Source organism: Tupaia chinensis, unplaced genomic scaffold (genome assembly GCF_000334495.1).
Source record: "Tupaia chinensis unplaced genomic scaffold, TupChi_1.0 Scaffold149922_1, whole genome shotgun sequence".
In the NCBI taxonomy this organism is placed as follows: domain Eukaryota; kingdom Metazoa; phylum Chordata; class Mammalia; order Scandentia; family Tupaiidae; genus Tupaia; species Tupaia belangeri.
In genome coordinates, this window is record NW_006209766.1 from 1,711,254 (window position 1) to 1,726,062 (window position 14,809).

Genomic DNA, 14,809 nt, shown 5'->3' on the forward strand with positions numbered 1-14,809 from the left:
TCCTGTATGCCCCACATCCTGAGAGAATGGAGAAATGGAGACGGGATTGCAGCATGGTCACGCCCCACTAGGGGGTGCTTCCGGTCCCCCACCATCTTTGGTGAGTGCACATGCCCTATGGCAATGACAAAAAAGACAAAATGAAAAAAGAAAATGGTCACAGAGGGTCACAGAGTAGAAGATATTTGTCCTACATAGTCCAGACAAACAATTTGAATCCTGCAGGTATAAGGAACTCCTTAAAAACAAAAAAGGAACCCCCCAAGGAAAAATGAGTATTCTCAAGCAGGCATGTTACAAAAGAGGAAATCCAAATGACAGTAAAAGTATGAAAAGGTGCTCCACTTCAATGGGAAATGCAAATTAAAACGGCAATGCAAACCCGTTTCCTCTCTACTCCTCCCCATACCAGAAATAACAACAATAACAAATCTATCAGTGCCAGGTATAGTGAAGACTCAGAGCAACAGAAAATCTCATCCACCGCTAAAGGAGTGGAAGTGGTTTAACCACTCTGAAAAACAGTTTGGCATGGTCTTTCTTTGTGACTCAGAATGTCTACCGCTGTCTGTATCCTGGAAAGACTGATATGATGGGTGCCAGCAGGCCTATGGAAGGAAGCTCGGAGCTGTCCTGTGTGTAAAGCCCCTCAGGGAAACAACCCAGAGGCCCACGGCAGGACAACGGACTCATATTAATACACTGTAGTATGTTCACACCATGGAATACTATGCGATAATGAGAATAAATACCCTAGCTCTATTTGCCACCACGTAGATTCATCTCTCAAAGATAATATTGAGGGGGAACCAGCAGTTAGCGTAATGGCTATGTCACTGGACTCCCACGTAGTCGACCGCGGTTCGCGTCCCAGACCCGGTGGCTTAAAACTCACGCCAGGTGCATGTGCGTGCGTGCCCAAGATCCCAAGAGGAGAATGGAGGAGAAGGGATTGCGGCGTGACCATCCCCCCTGGGGGGTGATTTCTCGCTTTCTGTCTCTATGTCTCTCTCTGTCTGTCTGGCGAGCGCAGGTGCCCTATAGTGAAAAAATCTCTCTCCCCCCAAAAAAAAATTTAAAAAAGATAATATTGAGCTAGGCTTGGCAGTGGTGCAGGGGCAAGGCAGTTGAACCCACCTGGGAGAGGTCCTGCGTTTGCATCCTGGGACCTTCCTGAGCATGCAGACACACACATGTGCCCGTGACCCTGGCCAGTTGAGACTAGGAGAAATCACAGTGTGAGGACCACATTGGGGGTGGGGTTTTGTGCCTCTGTGTATTTCTCTCTTTCTCTGTCTTTCTATCATGGAGTAAGTAAATAAATATTTAACAGTGATAATACAGGGGTTGGTAGGCGGCATGGTGGTTAAGGCACTAGAGTCCCATCCACATGGCAAACCACAGTTCGAGGCCTGGATCTGGTAGTGTGGCTTACTTTCTCACTTTCTCTTTGTTTTTCTGTCTTTCTCTGATCGTATTAAAAATAATAATAATAACAAATCAAATTAAATAAATAAATAATTATTTAGAAAGAAAAATGATAGGGCCAGCAGATAGCATAGTGGTTAAGGCACTGGACTCTCACATGGCCAACCACAGTTGGCATGTGCACAACAGGAATGTATGTGTGCATGCCCAAAATCCTGAGAGGAGAATGGAGGAGAAGAAGTTGCGGCATGGTCATCCCAGCATGGGGTGATTTCTTGCTTTCTTTATTTCTCTGGTGAGTGCACATGCCCTGTGGCAAAACATCTCTCCAAAAAAAGGGAAAGAAAAATGATAATACATACAGTCTGTTTTCCATTTAGACAATTAAAAATAGTCCAAATTAGACTACATTTTTTTTAAGGAAGCATACAGAGGTGGCCAAACTATTAAGAAAAGCAAAGAAGGATACCAGCAGGTGGTGTAGTGATTACATCGATGGACTCCCACATTGTTGACCGCAGTTCAAGTCCCAGATCTGGCAGCTTGAAAATCATGCTGGGTACTTGTGCATGTGTGCCCAAAATACTGAGAGAAGAATGGAGGAGAAGGGATTGCCTTGTGGACATTCCCTCTGGGAGGTAATTTCTTACTTTCTCCCTGTCTCTCTTTGTGTCTCTGGTGAGCACCAAAAATCTCTTAAAACAAAAGAAAAGAAAAGAAAAGAAAAAGAAAAAAGAAGAGAAAGAAAGAAAAGAGAGGATTCCATCAGAACTGAAACAGGAATTTTGTAGCATGTATTTTGTAGCATGTATTTTGTAGCATGACTATTTTCTTTCTTTTTTTTAAGAATTATTTATCTATCTATCTATTTATTTACTTATTTAATTCCATTTGCTATTACTATTTTTTAATTTGACCAGAGAGAGAGAAGGAGAGAGAGCAAGGGAGAAAGCAAGCTGCCAGGTCCAGGACCGAAACCACTGTGGACCATGTAGGAATCCAGCACCCTTAACCACCACGCCACCTGCTGGCCCCTCAGTGACTACTTTCTTCACATGGTAACAGAGGCTGAGTATTTACTCAGTAATTCATTATGCTGTGCGTTTGCTTTCTCTGTAGGCATTCCATATGTCACAATAAAGTGTAAAAGATCTAATAATGCCTGTTCATTGCAAAAAAAAAAAAGGAAAATACCAACAAAAAGGAGGGAAAGAAAATGGAAAAGAAAATACGCCTATCACGCAGAGACAATGTCTACTAATGTTTTATTACATTTCTCTCTCCTGTCCTTTTCCTGGACATATTTTTATATTCTGACCATACTGTATATGCAAATTTGCAACCTGCCCATTTTTGCAAACAACTTGTATTAACCTGGAATGAGCAGTTCGAATGCTCACCTGTGACTTGACCTCACTGTTGTACATCGGCCCTTTGGCCTGGAGGGTAACCAAAGAGATGACCCTCACAGTCCTTAGGGCCGAATAAATTAAACACTAAAGCTAAGACTTCATTTCTCAGTTCACCTGTGTTTCGAAAGAGCTGTAGAATGTCTCTAGTTCCCTTTTCTGCTTCCTGCTGCCTGGAACGTGGATGTGGGGGAGCCTTCCTGGACCACACAGGCCGGGGCACCCACCTAGAGATGGCAGGCCATCGGTAGGAGCAGCTTAAATCTTAGACTGTTTCTGTTTGGTCTGTATCTAAGAGAGAAATCAATTTCTGTATGGTTTAAACCATTACTATATTGAATTCTGTTTGAGGGTTTATATCCTACCTACCCTATGTCCTAACAACCAACACTCATTTTAAACAAGCAACTTTTCATACTCCTAAATCTCTTTAGAAATACCAATCTTTTTTTTCTTTTTTTTTTTTATAGAGGTTTTTGCTATAGGTACGTGCGCTCACCAGAAAGACAGAGAGAGACAGAGACAGAAAGCGAGAAATCACCCCCCAGGGGGGATGGCCACACCACAATCCCTTCTCCTCCATTCTCCTCTCAGGATCTTGGGCACGCACGCACATGTGCCTGGCGTGAGTTTAAGCCACCGAGTCCTGGACTCAAACCGCAGTCGACTACATGAGAGTCTAGCAACATAGCCATTACGCTAACTGCTGGTCCCTAGAAATACCAGTCTTGACCAAGGCGGTGGTGCAGCTGTGATGTCACTGGATTCGGCATGGGAAAGGTCCTGGCTTTGCCTCCCAGATCTCTCTGAGCATGCAGAGCTTACATGCTTATAGCCAGAGCTGGCTGGGTTTGGGGGTGAAGAGTGGTGGAACAGGAATTCTGTTGAGGGTTCCTATCTATCGCTCTCTCAGAAAAAATAAAGATATGAACTGTTTTAAAAAACAAAAAAAATTTTCAGTCTTTTTTTTTTGCTACAGGACGTGTGCACTTGACATAAAGAGACAGAGAGGGAAAGTGAGAGAGCATCCCAGGGGAATGGCCACTCCACAATTCCTTCTCCTCCATCCTTCTTTTGGGAATTTGGGCACACACACATATGCACCCAGGTTGTTTTTCAAGCCACTGGGTCCAGGACTCAAACTGTGAAGTCAGCCATGTGGGATCCAGTACCTTAGCCACTATGCCCAGGAATACCAGTCTTGTTTTTGTTTGTTTGTTTGTTTTTGTTTTCGTTTGTTTGTTTTTTAATAATTCTTTTTTTAAATAATTATTTCTTTGGGGCCAATAGTTGGTATGGTGGTTAAGGCGCTGGACTCACACATGGCTGACTGCAATTTAAGTCCTAGACCTGGAGGCTTGAAACTCACGCCAGGTGCACATGCATGCGTGCCCAAAATCCCAAGAGGAGAAAGGAGGAGAAGGGATTGTGGCATGGCCTTCTCTCCTGGCTGGGGGGTTGTTTCCCACTTTTTCTCTCTCTGTCTCTCTGGTGAGCACATGAACCCCATAGCAAAAATATCTCTCTACACAATAATTTCTTTAATTTTATTTATTATTATTTTTATTATTTTTAAATTTGCTAGGGCATGTACACTCACCAGAAAAGAAACAAAGAAAGAGAGAGGAAGCGAGAAGGTGAGAGAGCAAGTCACCACGTCTGAGACTCGAATCTCAGGAGGCCTTGAGGAGTCCAGCGCCCAACACTGTGGGCCCAGGAATACCAGTCTTAATGGGGTCATAATAGTTTATCCTCTGAAATTACGGATTTGTTTCAATTCACTTATCCATTCATGTATTTATTCAACACCTACACACTGAGTATTTACTGTGTGGGTGATGGGGACACAGTGGTAAACAAAACTGCCCTTGTGGAGCTAGTGGAGAAATAAGAAAAACAAACAACAACATAATCCTTCTATATTTTCGGAAATAGCATGTCCTGAAATACGTGGCAAGATCGGCTGATCCAATCACCAACGCTTCTTTCTCTGCCACAGCCAAGCTGCATTTCCCAGCCTCGCTTACAATCAGGAACAGACACATAACTGGCTTCTGGCCAATGTGAGAGGCTGTGTAGTGTCCAGCCTCCACGCCTGGCCCTCAAATTCTCCCATATGGCACCCTTGTCTCTCAGTGCCTTCCCAGTGAGAGGACTGGAGGCCGGGAAGGAGGAGATGGAGGAGACCAGAGCTGCCAGATGGAAGGAGCCTGCAGTAACACCCCACTGACTGTAAGACACTATGGCATGAACGAAAGTAGGTTGTAGCAAGCCACTGAGACGGGAAGTTCTTTGGTTAACAATAGCTAACTGTTTACCTAATATACTCCACAAACAAAGGGCTCTGGTAGACTGATTGCAAAAATGATCGATTTTTCACCCCTTTTGCCATCAGACCTTACTTTAAAGGATGGAATCCTTATTTCCCCATCCTTTGAATCTAAGCAGGTCTTGAGACCTGATTTGGCCAAAAGAATGAGGCAGAAGAATGGCCAGTTACGGTGGTGCAGCAGTAATGGAATGCCTTGCAATAAAGACTGCGTAGTCCACGGACCAGCAGTTGGTGTAATGGCTATGTCACTGGACTCCCATGTAGTCCACGACGGTTCAAGTCCCAGACCCGGTGGCTTAAACTCTAGCCAGGCGCATGTGCATGCGTGCCCAAGATCCTGAGAGGAGAATGGAGGAGAAGGGATTGTGGTGTGGCCACTCCCCTGGGGGGTGATTTCTCGCTTTCTGTCTCTCTGTGTCTCTCTGTCCTCTTGGTGAGTGCACGTGCCCTATAGCAAAAATCTCTCCAAAAAAAAAAAAAAAAAAAGACTTCATGGTCTAGTCTCAGGTTTATACCCCGCGTTCCCTTGAGCATGCCAGGCATGCCTGTGTGCCGTGATCCTGGCCGACTGGGGCTGGCAACGGGATCAGTGTAAAGACCCTGTGAGGAGTGCCCCTCTATCTCCCCCACTCTCTCATGGAAGAAACGAATAAATAGATCTAGATGGGGTGGCGGGGGCTAGGGGGAGGAAGAATGAAACAGAAGGGATGGCATGACAGTTGCCCTGGATAGCTAACGGATACAGTTTCTCTGATCAAATAAATCCAGATTAATACCTCGGCTGTGCCCTCTTACACAGTGATCATGGACTCCAGCATGTTCATGGAAATTCCTGCCATAAACAGCTTATCTAACTTCATGCAAGCCGTCATTCCCCAACGGTTCATTTAGCGAGGAGGACCTTTATCTCCAAATACCCATTAAGAGCCCATGAATCTCTGTCAAGTGCTGGGAGGGTACATCATTACTTCCAATTCATTTTTGGCCTTTTTTATACTATTACTTTTTTTAAATGGCATCATGAAAATCCTTGTAATAAAATCTTTTCCCACTTGCTGGATTATTTCTAAGGACTACATTTCTGGAAGTATAAAAAGTGGATTAACGGAGGTACACATTTTTAAGCTTGGACTCAACTTTGGCTGCTCAATCTTACTCCAGAAATGTCGTTCCCATTCCCATTCCAACCACGGCGAGTGGGATTTTCCATTCCCCTGAGCCCTCCTCAGCTATAGGCCATCATGTTCAGACATCTTTTATTTGCCAGATGGTGCGTGTCCTTGCAGGGGTTGAGGGGGGAATGAGAAAGCACCCCGCATAGGGGATAGTCAAGCCACAATCCTTTCTCCTCCATCTCTCTCCTTTCAGGATTTGGGGCACACACATACACACATGTGCCAAGCATGCTTCTAAAGCTGCCAGGTCAGGGACTCAAACCATGCTGTTGGGTATGTGCCATCCAGCCATCTTAACCACCACACCACCAGCTGACCCAAAACATCTTTGCTAATTTGACAGGCAAAGGGAAGTATCTCAGCATTTCAAGTAGCAAATTATTCAACTAGTACTGGAGGTAAAATCGGCTTTGATCTTTTGGGAGGCTATTTTGCTTTCTTTTGTGAATTGTCTTTTCCTCTCATTTGCCCATTTGTCTTTGGGGTTATTGAGTTTTGTATCCCGTTCATATTCATGTATTTATCTCTTCATTATATTAAGGCTATTAACCACTTTCCTGCCATACTCATTGCAAATATTTTTCTCTACTATTGGTTTGACTTTAAGTCGTTATCTTTCAGTCATTCCGCCCTGTTTTTTTTTGTTTTTGTTTTTGTTTTTGAGAGAGCTTTTTCCTATAGGGTCCAGGTGCTCATCAGAGAGAGACAGAAAGCAAGGAATCATCTTCCAGGACCAGCAGTTGGCATAATGGTTATGTAGCTGAACTCCCATGTAGTCGACTGCGGTTTGAGTCCTGGACATGGTGGCTTAAACTCATGCCGGGCGCGTTTGCGTGCGTACCCAAGATCCCGAGAGGAGAATGGAGGAGAAGGGATTGTGATGTGGCCATCCTCCCTGTGTGTGTGTGTGGGGAATTTCTCGCTTTCTGTCTCTCTCTGTTTTTCTGGCGACTGCACATGCCCTATGGCAAAAACCTCTTAAAAAAAAAAAAAAGAAAGAAAAGAAAAGAAAAGAAATAAAGAAAGAAAAAGAAAGAAAGAAATCACCTCCCAGTGGGATGGCCATGCCACAATCCCTTCTCCTCCATTTTCCTCTCGGGATCCTGGGCACCCACGCACATGTGCTGTAAGTTTTAAGCCACCAGGTCCAGGACTGAAACCACAGTCAACTACATGGGAGTCCAACGACATAGCCATTATGCCAACTGCTGGTCCCAAGCCATTTCCTTTTTAGACATATGGAATATTCAATGGCACACCCAAACCTATATCAATCTTTTCCTTGGTGTTTTGTTTTCACACTTCAAAGTTCAGAAAGTCTTTTCTTACCCAGAGGTTATTAAATATTTATTTCATCTTCGGGATTTTTATTGTGTAATATTCTTCCCACATTTTACTCTAGTCCATCTGGAATTTATTTTAATTTATCACGTAAGATGAAGCTCCAAACTAATATTTTTTTCTACAAACCACAAATATATAAACCCAACTAGTGCAACATTATGCTTCTGTTCTATAATACTTTCTAGCTTTCTTTTTTTTTTTTGGGAGGGGGGAGAGATTTTCACTGTAGGGCGCGTGCGCTCGCCAGACAGACAGAGAGAGACATAGAGACAGAAAGCGAGAAATCACCCCCCAGGGTGGATGGTCACGCTGCAATCCCTTCTCCTCCATTCTCCTCTCGGGATCTTGGGCACGCACGCACACGCGCCCGGCGTGAGTTTTAAGCCACCGGGTCCGGGACACGAACCGCGGTCGACTACGTGGGAATCCAGCGACATAGCCATTACGCTAACTGCTGGTTCCCCTTTCTTGCTTTCTTCACTCAGCCTTTGGCCAGTCATTCTGCTACATGATCCAGCATAATAGTTCTGACACTAAAACCATACTTCAAATTATATGAGCTCCATGATTTTACTGTTTTGTCACCAGTGTATCTGCAGCACCTAGATCGTGGTACATGGTAGGAGCTCAATAAATATCTGGGGAAAGAATAAACCAGTGAATGAGTGAAGTACATGAATGAATGAACACAACATGCCAGTTCGGATCTGGGCAGTCAGCCTGTTTATGTTAGGAACAACATTCTTCCCCTTCCTCCTTAGGGCCACGACTAAACAGGAAATAGTTGTATCAGGAAGCTATTGCTGCGTAACAAAATATCTAAAAACTGTGGCTTAAAAGAGCAACTATGTGTATTGTTCAGTGTCCTGTGTATCAAGAATTTGGATAACTAATGACCCATAGGGGGCACTACTGTCCTCATTAAGAACTTTTTTGACAAACTGTCTAACAAGTCATATGTGGCTACTGGTTTTGAAATACAGCTAGTGAAATTAAGAAACTAAACTTTTTTCTTGCTGAAAGGTGCATGTGCTTGCCAGAAAGAGAAAGAGACAGAGAGGAAAAGTGAGAAACTCCCCCAGTGGATATGGCCACACTGCAATCCCTTCTCCATTTTTCTCTCAGGAATTTGAGTCCCCATGCACACACATTTAGCAAGGTTTTTAAAGCCACCAGGTCTGGGACTTGAACCTAAGGAACTAAATTTGTTATTTAATTTAACTTATACATAAGTTTAATTTTTATTTTATTTATTTATTTTGGAGAGGTTTTTGCTATAGGGCACGTGCACTCACCAGAAAGACAGAAAGAGACAGAAAGCGAGAAATCACCCCCAGGGGATGTGGCCATGACACAATCTCGTCTCCTCCATTCTCCTTTCAGGATCTTGGGGACGCATGTACACACTCCTGGAGTGAGTTTAAGCCACCGGATCTGGGACTCGAACCGTGGTCGACGACATGGGAGTCCAGCAACAAAGCCATTATGCTATCTCCTGGTCCCTATACATAAGTTTTATACTTGATGCTCAGTTCAGTTACAGGAAAATTGAATATCACTGGAACAACTTGGTAAGTGAATCTATTTTGTCAACTGTAAATGATATGAAATCCAAATCCAGATAAAAGATTTCTAAGTGGGGACCTGCAGATGGCATAATGGTTACGTCGTTGGACTCCCACATAGTCAGCCAAGGTTTGAATGCTGGACCTGGCAGCTTGAAGCTGACGCCGGGCGCATGTGCGTGTGTGCCCAAGATCCCAAGAGGAGAATGGAGGAGAAGGGATTGTGGCATGGCTATCTCCCCTTGTGATGTCTCTCTCTCTTTCTCTCTCTGGTGAGCACATGTACTCTATAACAAAGACTAAAAAAATAAGCAAATAAAAATTAGAAAAACACAGTCAACTGGAAGAGCACATGTGAAGGTATATAAATGAGAAAGCACATAGAGATTCGGTCTTGGTGAATCGCTGAAGTCCACGTGGGGGTGGCCAGCTGGTAAGCAGCCTATCCATTAGAAGGTGTGGACTGCGAATAGGCTGGGAATTGTAGCCTTAGATGGTTCAAAGCTACCAGAACAACGAAGGTCCTCTAAGCAGAACGTCAGGTCGGCCATGTGGAGGCAGTTAAGGCGGCTGGATCCCACATGGTCGACTGCTCTGAGTCCCAGACCCAGCAGTTTGAAAAATACACTGGGCCCACGTCAGTACATGTCCAAAATCCCAAGAGGACAATGGGGAGAAGGGATTGCCACATGGCCATCCCCCCAGGGAGTGATTTCTCACTTGCCATCTCTCACTTTCTCCCTCTGATGAGCACACGTGTCCTATAGCAGAACTAAAAAAAAAAAAGAAAAAGAACATCTACAGTCAGGAGAGAGAAAGACTCATTTGTGTCAGCACCTCGAAGAACAGTTTTTGTAGCAAGATGTGCCCCTTCATTCCTCACATCAAGAGGTAGAATGTTTATTTATTTATTTATTTATTGAGAGTTTTTTTGCTATAAGGGTGCGTGCACTCACCAGGAAGACAGAGAGAGACAGAGAGACAGAAAGTGACAAATCACCCTCCAGGGGGGATGGCCACGCCGCAATCCCTTTTCCTCCATTCTCCTCTTGAGATCTTGGGCATGCACACACACGTGCCCAGTGTGAGTTTAAGCCACCGGGTCCGGGACTCAAACTGCGGTCGACTACATGGGAGCCCAGTGACATAGCCATTATGCCACCTGCTGGTCCCAAGAGGTGGGATTTTTATAGCCTCATCTTGACTCTGGGTGGGCGTGTGACTGTTTTCACCAACAGACCACAGCGGAACTGATGTGACTTCTGAGGCTGGGTCAGAAAAGACATGCGTTTTCTGCCTGGACCTTTGGGGACACTTGCTCGGGAAGAAGCCAGCTGCCTTATAAGATCACTTTACAGGAGTGGCCATGTGTCGTTGCTCTGGTCAACAGCCCAGCTGAGGTCTCGGTGACAGCCAGCCGCATTGCCATCCGTGTGAACGAGCCACTTTGGATACCAGCCCAGTGAGCTTTCAAGTGATTGCGGCCCCCGCCAGCATCTGGCTTAATCACAGGAGAGACACCAAGCAACACTGGCCCCGCAGAGCCGTTCCTGAATTCCTGACCTGTAATATCGGAGGGAAAATGAAACGGTTGTTTTAAGCTGCTCCATTTGGGGATAATCTGTTACCCTGCCTTTGAAGCCTGAAACACTGGGGTCCGGCCCCGCAGTGCAGTGGTTGGGCGCTGGCACTGCAGTTCGAGTCCCAGAAGTGGTAGCTTGAAAAACATGCTGAGCGTGTCCATGCGTGCTCAGGATCCTGAAGGGAGGGAGAAATAGCAGAAAAGAGGATTGCAGCATGACCAGGCCCTGTTGGAGAGTGCTTTCTCTCTCTGGCATTAGAAAAAAAGAAAGGAAGAAAGAAGAAGGAGAGAGAGGGAGAAAGAATAAAAGAGGAAGAAAACTGAAACTTGAGGACTGCAAACTGAACCCTGCCCTTAACCTACAGCAGTCAGACAGGTGATAGAAGTCACTGAGCTGGGTCTGGTGGTGGGCAGCAGGGTGTGGTGGGAACCCTGGCACACAGAGGAGGCCATGCTGTGGGCGGATTTGCCTCCCAGGTCTGGTCCTCGCTCTCCCACTTCTGCCAGCAACCTCAGGCTGCAGTTCCCACGCTCCCAGCTTCACCTGGTTTGGCCCGGCACGGAAGACTGGAGGGCAGGAGCCGACGGTCAGGGTAATTTTTCTTTTCAGGGTATTTCTCCCCTTCCTCTTTCCACAGCTCCAGCTCCTGCCTGCCAGACAATTCCACTGTGTTTCCGGGTTCTCTGGATTCTAGAGATGTCAGCTCTTCCCATCCCCCCCTTTTTAATTGCCAGCGCGCACTTGTCAGAGAGAGCAGAGGGACAGAGAATGCACCCTCCCAGTGGGTGAGGTCATGCTACCTTCTCCGCTATTTCTCCATCTTGTTGGGATTTGGGGCATACGTGCATACATGCCCATCATGGTTTTTCTTTTTCTTTCTTCTTTTTTTTTTTTTTTTGGAGAGGTTTTTGCTATAGGGCGTGTGCGGTTGCCAGAAAGACAGAGAAAGATGGAGAGAGAGAAAGCAAGAAATCACCCCCCAGCGGGGATGGCCACGCCACAATCCCTTCTCCTCCATTCTCCTCTCGGAATCGTGGGCACGCACGCACATGTGCCCGGCGTGAGTTTAAGCCACCGGGTCGGGGCCTCAAACCATGGTCGACTACATGGGAGTCCAGCGACATAGCCATTACACTAACTGCTGGTCCCCCATCACGTGTTTTCAAGCCCTGGGTCTGAGATTCACACTGCTGTCACGTGGGACCCAGCTCCCTTACCCACCAGGCTCCAAGGGCAGCCACCACCTGCTCTCTTTGTTCCTCCGGCCTGCCCACTGCTGCTCCTTCACCACCTGCCGACCACCTCCATGTGTTATTGTCCCTCTGTTTTAATACCTGAGTGGGGGTTCTGTATCCTCATAAGATCCTCACAGGTACAGCCCACTCAGCCCATGTGGGAAAGTGGGCTCCAACTGTCAGATAAGGCAGAAGCCAGGACTGTCAGAAGAAATGTTCCGATATTCAAACACTGGATGCCAGTGGTCCTTTGACTTCAGAATAGGTGGAGGCAGCTAAAGAGATGGAGAAAGAGCAACTGGGGCACCTCACTGGGTCCATGGACAGACCTCTACTGAGCACCTACTATGTGCAGGAAGTATGTGAGAAGCTGGGACTCAATGGAGAGCTCTTGTGTGCTTACATGGCAGCTGGGGACAGACCTCTACTGAGCACCTACTATGTGCAGGAAGTGTGTGAGAAGCTGGGACTCAGTGGAGAGCTCTTGTGTGCTTACATGGCAGCTGGGGAGCCACACGAAGGCAGAAACATGGTGTGTGGCACGTGCCATGCCGAAAATGAAAGCTGGGGGATGTGTGAGCACGGGTGCAGGGGAGTCGGACTTTAGCTAGAGTGTCACAGTGGCAGCTGTGGGACAAAGGCATCTGAGCTAAAACCTGAAGGAAAAGAAGGAGCCAGCTCTGCAAAAGGCCAGGGAGAACCATATTCCCAAACGAGAGAGTAGCCATTACAAAAGTCTTGAGGCAAGAAAGAGTTAAAAGTGTGTGAGGAACAGCAGAAAGTCAGCATGACTGGGACAGAAAGAGTGCAGAGGGGCGAAGGGGGATGATGTCAGGAGGGAGGCTGCAGCAGCCACATGACGGAGGGCCATGATGGTCACGGGGAGGAGTCTGGATTTTTATTCTAAGTGCAATGAGAAACTACTGGGAGGCTTTACACAGGGAAGTGATGCCATCAGATTTACTTTGTTTTTTTTTTTTTTTTTTTTTTTTTGGGGGGGGTTTCTCTCTCGGGGGTGTCCTCGCCAGAAAGACAGAGAGAGACAGAGAAACAGAAAGCAAGAAATCACCCCCACCAGGGGGGATGGCCATGCCGCAATCCCTTCTCCTCCATTCTCCTCTTGGGATCTTGGGCACGCACGCACACGCGCCCGGAGTGAGTTTTAAGTCACCGGGTCCAGGACGCGAACCACGGTCGACTACATGGGAGTCCAGCGACATAGCCATTACATTAACTGCTGGTCCCAGATTTACACTTTTTGAGGACTACAGACAGAGAGCAAAAGTAGAAGCAGGGGAGCCAGTTTGTAAGCTATCCAGGTGGCCACGTGAGAGCAAACGATGCTTGCAGCAGGGAGTTCACAGTGAAGGGGTGAGAAGTAGACAGGTATGAGAGATTACTGCCTCAGAGAAACCAGGAAGAGAGCTTAAGTCAGAAACAATCTGGACGTCTTGATAAAATGCAGGCTGCTGGACTAGCAGGTGGTGTGTAGTTAGGATGCTAGATCCTCCATGGCTAACTCCATGGTTTGAGTCCCAGACCCAGAAGCTTGAAAAACATGCTAGGCCTGTGTATGTGTGTGTGTGTGTGTGTGTGTGTATGCCCAACATCCTTAAAGAGAAGGGATTAAGGCATGGCCATTCCCCCAAGGGGATTTCTCACTTTCTCTCTCTCTCTCTCTCTGTCTCTGTCTCTCTCCAGCAAGCGCACTTGCCCTATAGCCAAAAACAGAAAAAATAAAAGTGCAGGCTGCTGGGTCACATCCCCAGAGATTCTGGTTCAGTAGGTCTAGAGCAACAGAGAATTTGCATTTCTAACAAGTCATCATGTGATGCTGATGCTGCTGGACCAGGAATCACACTTAGAAAACCACTGGTCTAGAACAACACTTTCAGTAGAAATATGACATCCACAGACATGATTTAGAGTTTCTAGTTGCTAGCTACATTTTCAAACAGAAAAGTGTAAACGCTATTATTTCAACCTTACCAATATGTTTAGAGTAATTGAAATATTTTACATTCTGTTTTCATGATACATCTCTGATCAGACAGTGTGCATTTCAAACTTGCAGCACATCTCAGGAAGAGTCAAGGCTTCCGTGGCCATCTGTGTGGCCAGTGGCCACCATACCACACAGCATAGGACAGGTGGAATGTCAGCTGTTCTCTCAGGGCCAGTGAGGGTGGAGACTTCCTTCTTGAATTTGGCAATGAGAATGAACTTTAGCAATAAAAAGCTACATTTTTGTGAAATAGAAGGAGCAGGATGGAGGGAGAGTATGTTGACACTTCCTTCCTGAAATTTAGCCATGGTTTTATAATGGACGGAGTAGGCCAGCGTTGGGTATGAAGATAACCAGATATCATGTCCCTTCTAATGGAAGACCTCAACACCACACAAAAATCATACTCCAAAACTGAACCAGAACCTAACCTAACCTCGATTATTTACTGGTTTGCAAGACTTAGAGTAAGGGGACAGAAGGACATATAGTTTTATTTTAATTTTATTTATTCATTCATTAATTTTTAATTTGACCAGAGAGAGACACGTGGAGAGAGAGAGGGAAAGTGAGAAAGGAAGCCACCAGGTTCGGGACTCGAACCATGGTCAGCCATGTGGGAGTGTCCAGCTCCTTTACCACCACACCACCTGCTGGTCCCCATGGATATATAGTATTTAAGGCCACCAGGAGGTGCAACCAACCAAATCAGGCTTTGAGATGAACTGGGGGT